Raw genomic sequence first — 6416 nt, 5'->3', positions numbered from 1 at the left:
AATTCAGGTATTCTAGCCCTGGCTGGCGTAGCTCAGTGGCTTGAGCGCAGGCTGGGAACCAAAGTGTCCCAGGTTCAATTCCCAGCCAGGGGACATTCCTGGGTTGCAGGCCATAACCCCCAGCAACCGCACATTGATGTTTCTCTCTCTCTCTCTCTCCCTATCTCCCTCCCTTCCCTCTCTAAAAATAAATAAAATATTAAAAAAAAAGAATTCAGGTATTCTGTAGGATTATTGCCAGCATAATAAAAATATTTCCTCCTGGATCTTTTAAATGTGAAGTGATCACATTAAAAACCTAAGGTTACAAGGGACTACAGTATGAACCAGAATTTCGTTTCCTTCTAAAACCCCAGTGGAAAAGGTAAGTATTTGGAATGAGTTTCCTTTGAGAAAGACTGGCAGGAAATAGGAAAAACCTGGCCATTGTGAAAAGGCACTTGGGGTCTTTCTGGAGGCAAATGCAATGGAACTAAACTCCAGTAGGGACAAGCTCACTCCCACTCCAGGAGTCCTGAACAAACACAAAGGAACAAGGTCTCCTTGGTTCCAGTACTCTGATAGTGACTGGGCTACCTGGTTAGAGGCAGCAGCTGAGGGTTTGAAAGGCAAATCTTAACTGTGGGTTTGTTTGCTTTTGATTTCTGATATTAAGGAAAAAAATTCCAAGGTGTTTCACAAACACCTACCTATACCCTCTCATATGTAAAGCTTTATAAAACATGTAGAAAAGATACCCCAAAGATGTTCTACTTGGCATTCTAGATAAAACTGCCACTTGAGACTGTGAAGTGAAAAGGCCAGGTGCTTTGGAAGTCAAACTATCAGAAATACCTTTTCCATTCCACGGAAGGACACAGAGTACAGGGGAGACGGACCAGAAGAGAAAACCAAGAACTTTCAAGTCACTCATCAGCAGGGCTAGAAATGAGCTCAAATTAAGGCAGTTTTGTGGCTCTTCCTCAGGAATAGCATTCTACTTTTAGCCCAAGAACCCCGATCTGCAAAGCATGATGCTTTGCCAAGTGTGTTCCTTGGTACCCTCAGCATCTCCCTGTTAGCCTTGTGATAGGTGGAAGGTGAGATCTCAGAAAGGGAGGAAGAAAGTATGAGGCCTCTGATCTGGCCCCACTTATTGGATCTCATCCCAAACTGAAAGTACTGCTTCACTAAATTCCACTTTCCCAGACTACTGCAGAGGTAGTGTGGGGAACTAACCAAGTTCCCTGAGCTAAAATGTTCCACACTATCTACTTACTTTTTTTTTAGGTTTTTTTTGTTTGTTTGTTTTGGTTTTTTTAAGAGGGAGAAAAGGAATGCATATGAGCAGTGAATAGTGGGCTAGATTCATTGGGTGGCCATTGTTCTTTGGCTCCTAAAACTTTGCTGGCTAGTCTCAGAAATTAAGGAATGCCTGCCCTCATGCAGCCCTTGAAGCTCACACTGCCTTCAGAAAAAACAAATGAACACCCACCCCAATTCAACAAACCATCTGCATAGAGAACCAGAACCCAGAGGTCTGGGGAGGGAGTGATCTGTGCTAAGCTTGTGCCCTCCCTGGACAAATACTAAAGGGGTAGTTCTGCAGGCAGGGTGGAGGCCCTCACAAGTCCTCACTAGGGATAAAAATCAATGGAGTCTCTTTCCCCATTGCTCTGAATTTTGGCATATCTGTGTGTGGCAACAGCCTCATGAAACTTCACCATCAACACCATTCTTAGCTCAGATAAAGCAGAAATAAGGTCACTTCTATTGCCCCTAAGGTTTGTCCCTGCTGGTTGTCCCCTCTGCCCATCACATTTTTGATTTCTATTAACTTTGAATGCTTTCCTTTAAAGCAATAATGAATAAAATGAAATAAAGTAATGCTTTCATAATGAGATATTAAGAGAAAGAACAAAAAACATTTGTCACTACATTCTGAAAATAGGCAACTTAAAAGGGAAAGAACTAAGCTTTATCCTATCTTTTCCATATGAACTGTTTCAGAAAACCAATAGTACTTTTTTATAAAATAATTTTAGCTAATAAATCTTAAATAAAAGAGTACAAAATCACTACTTTGCATTTCAGTGTTAAATCATTGATTTAGACAAAGATCATCAAAGGATGATACTGTTGCAAGAAGGTTTCAGAGGGTATTTTAAGATGGAGGGATCAGGCTGTCACAACCTGACCCATATTCTTAATTTGCTTATTTTTATTTTAATCATTCAACAAGACAATGACATGAAGATAAAAGGGAAAAGAAATTGCTTTAGATTAAGACACAAGATATAACAATCCATTCCCCTTGTTTCGATCTTAATTAAAACAAACCAGTTCTAGAGATAATTTTTTTAGATAATCAAAAAAACCTGAATATGGACCAAGGAATTGTTATTTATTAGGTATGATAATGGCATTGAGGTTCTGTAAGACAATGTTCATATTTGTTAGAGATGGATACTGAGGTTTGTAGGGGTGAAGTGATATGAAATCTGCTTTAAAATAATAAATCAAAAAAGAGAAAAAGGCCACAAAAAAACCCCGAATAGCCTCAGCAATGTTAAGAAAGAAGAACAAAATTAGAGGTACCATGTTACCTGATGTAAAACTTTACTACAACTCTATAATAATCAAAATGACATAGTACTGACATAAAAACAAACATATAGATCAATGGAACAGACTAGAGAGCCCCAAATAAACCCACACTTTTGTAGTCAATTAATACTTGACAAAGGAGGCAAGAACATACAATATGGTAAAGACAGTCTGTTAAATAAATGGTGCTGGGAAAATTATACAGATACGTGCAAAACAATGAAAACTAGACCACTTCCTTTCACTACACAAGAACAAACTTAAAATGGATTAAAGACAAGAGTAAACTCAAAATGGTGTTAGACTGAAAACCATAAAAATCCTAGAAGAAAACATAGGCAGGAAAATTTTGGACATTTCTCATAGCAATATTTTTTTCTGATATATTTCTTCAAACAAGAGAAACAAAAGAAAAAAAATGAACAAATGGGATTACATCAAACTAAAAAGTTTTTGCACAGCAAAGGAAACCATCAAAAAACCCAAAGAGGCAGCATACTAAATGGGAGAACATTTGCCAATGGTACATCTGATAAGGGTTTAATATCCAAAGTTTATAAGGAACTTCCTTACTACTCAACACCCAAAAAGCAAACAATTCAATTAAAAAATGGACAGAGGATCTGAATAAACACTTCTCCAAAGAGGACATACAGATGGCCAATAGACATATGAAATACAAATTAAAACTACACTGTAGCCCTGGCTGGCATAGCTCAGTGGATTGAACTCGGGCTGCGAACCAAAGTGTCGCAGGTTCGATTCCCAGTCAGGGTACATGCCTGGGTTGCAGGCCGTGATCCCCAGCAACCGCACATTGATGTTTCTCTCTCTCTCTTCCTCCCTCCATCCCCTCTCTAAAAATGAATAAATTTTAAAAATCTTTAAAAAAAATGAAACTACTGTGTAATATTACCTCACACCTGTTAGAATGGCTGTCATCAAGAAATCCACAAATGCCATGTGCTGATGAGGAAAAAAGGAAACCCTAGTGCACTGTTGATAGGAGTCCAGATTGGTGCAGCCACTATGGAAAATGATATGGAGTTTCCTCAAAAGATTAAAAATGGACCTGCCTTATGATCCAGTTATTCCACTTTTGGGGATTTATCTGAAAAATCCAAAACCCTAATTTGAAAGAATATATGCACCCCTATGTTAATTGCAGCATTATTTATAATAGCCAAGCAATGGAAGCAACTCAAGTGCCCACCTATGGATCAGCGGGTAAAAAAAGCTTTGGTGTGTATATATATAATGGAATATTACTTGGCCATAAAAAGTACGAAATCTTACTATTTGTGATGGCACGGATGGACCTAGAGGGTATTATGCCTAGTGAAATAAGTTAGTCAGAGGAAGACAAATACCGTATGCTTTTACTTATATGTGGAAAATAAAGAACAAAATAAATGAATAAACAAAATTGTAAAGACTCACAGGTGCAGAGAGAGATCTAGTGGTTGCCAGAGGGGAGGGGCATTGGGGCACTGGGTGAAAGAGATGAAGGGACTACGAAGCACAAATTGGTAACTACAAAATAGTCATGGGGAAGTAAGTAAAGCATAGGAAATATAGTCAATAATATTGTGATAACTAATTGTATAGTGCCAGGTGCAGAACTGGAAATATTCAGGGGAACACTATGTAAAGCATATGGTTGTCTAATCACTCAGCTGTACACCTAAAACCAGTACATAATAAAAAGAGAGAGAGAGAGAGAGAAAGGAATAGATGATGCAAGTGTTATAAAGTCCTGATAATTCGTGTTATCTAGAAGATGACAATGTAGGGGTTAACCATACTATTCTCTCTACTTTTGAATATGTTTGAAAATATTCAAAAACATTTTGGAACAAGTTTCAGAAAACATATTACATTTTTATAAAATTCAAAGCTAGTGTGGTAGGCTCTATGATGTGCTACCTAGGTAGATCCCAGCCATCAGCCCCTTCAGAGACTGCCTCAACTGCAGAGTGCTTTCTTGTCCAAGGTCATGCCTTTCCTAAGTGGCTAAGTCTGATGACTGATCAATGTGGTAGTTTAAAGCCTGGGCCATTTTGGCCCAACTTGGGACAACTCCAAAAATGCATTGTGGCTCCAGAGTTCCCTGTGGGGTCAGCCAAGGCAGTTGTTGGGCCTGCATCACAACCTGACACATTTGTCTGCCTGATCCTGCTTCCATACCTTCTCTTTCCCAGATGTTGATCCCTTAATAAATATTGCACATGCTAAACCCCGTCTCAGAGTCTACTTCCCTGGGGACCCTATTTGTGACAGTTTAATGAGTGGATTTATGTCCCTCTAAAATTCATATGTTGATGTCCTAACCTCCAGTGCTACAGAATGTGATCTTATTTAGAGACTATGTCTCTAATGAGGTAACCAAGTTAAAGTGAGGTCGTTAGGATGGGCCCTAATCCAATGACTAGTGTCTTATAAAAAGGGGAAATTTGAACACAGAGACAGTCGTGCTAAGAAGGAAGATGATACAAATAGACACAGGGAGATGATGGCTATCCACAAGTCAAGGAGCAAGACCTAGAATAGCTTGTTCCTTCACAGTTCTCAGAAGCAACTAACGCTTCCAACACTTTGATCTTGGACTTCTAACCTCCAGAACTGTGAAACAATAAATTTCTATTGTTTAAGGCATCTAGTTTGTGGTACTTTGTTATAACAGTCCTAGCAAACTAATACAGACAGCAAGGAGAACTAAACACTTTTGTCCAGAGATGCATATATATGTAACAAAGATATCAAGAAAAGCAAGACAATGAGAAGCACATTCTTCTGTGGGGGAGACAGGGGATGCCATACAGGGAAACCACAGGGAGCTTCGTGATCTACCTCTTGAGATAGTGGTGGGTTCATGAGCACTGGTTTTATTATTATGATTTAAAATGAATTTTATTTGCTATGATGTCACAATTTGCATCTTACTCTGTTCTCAGCGACAGTTGCCTGCTGTCAGTAAGCTGGTTCAGAAGGGTGATGAAAATTCTGTTTTTCTTTTTACAGATTTTATTTATTTTTAGAGAGGGGGGAAGGGAAGGAGAAAGAGAAGGAATGAAACATCAATGTGTGGTTGCCTCTCACACCCCCCCACTGGGGACCTGGCCCGCAACCCAGGCATGTGCCCCGACTGGGAATTGAACTGGTGACACTTTGGTTTGCAGGCCTGTGCTCAATCCACTGAGCTACACCAGCCAGGGCGGGTGACAAAAATTCTTACTGAGCAAAAAAAAAAAAGTATTTTATATTACTTATATCTTATGCTTATATAAAATATTTTATAACTTTTAAAAAGGTCATATTGTCCTGACCAGTGTGGTTCAGTTGGTTGGCCATTGTCTTGCAAAGCAAAAAGTTGCCGGTTTGATTCCAATCAAGGCACATGTCTGGGTTGCAGGTTCAGTCCCTGGTTGGGCAGGTTGGGGTGCATACGAGAGGCAACCAGTTGATGTTTCTCTCCCTTTCTTTCTCCCTCCCTTTCATTCTCTCTAAAAATAAATAAAGAAAATCTTTTTTAGCCCTGGCTGGCGTAGCTCAGTGGATTGAGCTCGGGCTGCGAACCGAAGTGTCACAGGTTCGATTCCCAGCCAGGGTACATTCCTGGGTTGCAGGCCATAACCCCCAGCAACCACACATTGATGTTTCTCTCTCTCTCTCTCTCTCTCTCTCTCCCTCCCTTCTCTCTCTAAAAATAAATAAAATCTTAAAAAAAAGAAAAAGAAAATCTTTTTTAAAAAAGATCATGTAAAAATCTGTCTGAATTGTGGGAATGTGTGCAAAGTTTTCTTGCAGAGTTTTGCATTACAAGACAAGGA

The 6416-nt window shown here is 39.3% G+C and overlaps 1 non-coding gene across 1 annotated transcript; it reads left to right on the top strand.

Annotated features, from left to right (window-relative positions):
• Window positions 1-5501: 5501 nt before the first annotated feature.
• LOC114514246 lies at window positions 5502-5604 on the top strand. The gene has a single exon (XR_003685972.1). It is a non-coding gene; the product is annotated as a small nucleolar RNA SNORD16 (small nucleolar RNA).
• The last annotated feature ends 812 nt before the right edge of the window (window positions 5605-6416 follow it).

This window comes from Phyllostomus discolor, chromosome 2, assembly GCF_004126475.2.
Source record: "Phyllostomus discolor isolate MPI-MPIP mPhyDis1 chromosome 2, mPhyDis1.pri.v3, whole genome shotgun sequence".
Lineage (NCBI taxonomy): Eukaryota > Metazoa > Chordata > Mammalia > Chiroptera > Phyllostomidae > Phyllostomus > Phyllostomus discolor.
The sequence above is the reverse complement of the archived record's forward strand: the minus strand, read 5'-3'. Positions and strand labels throughout refer to the sequence as shown.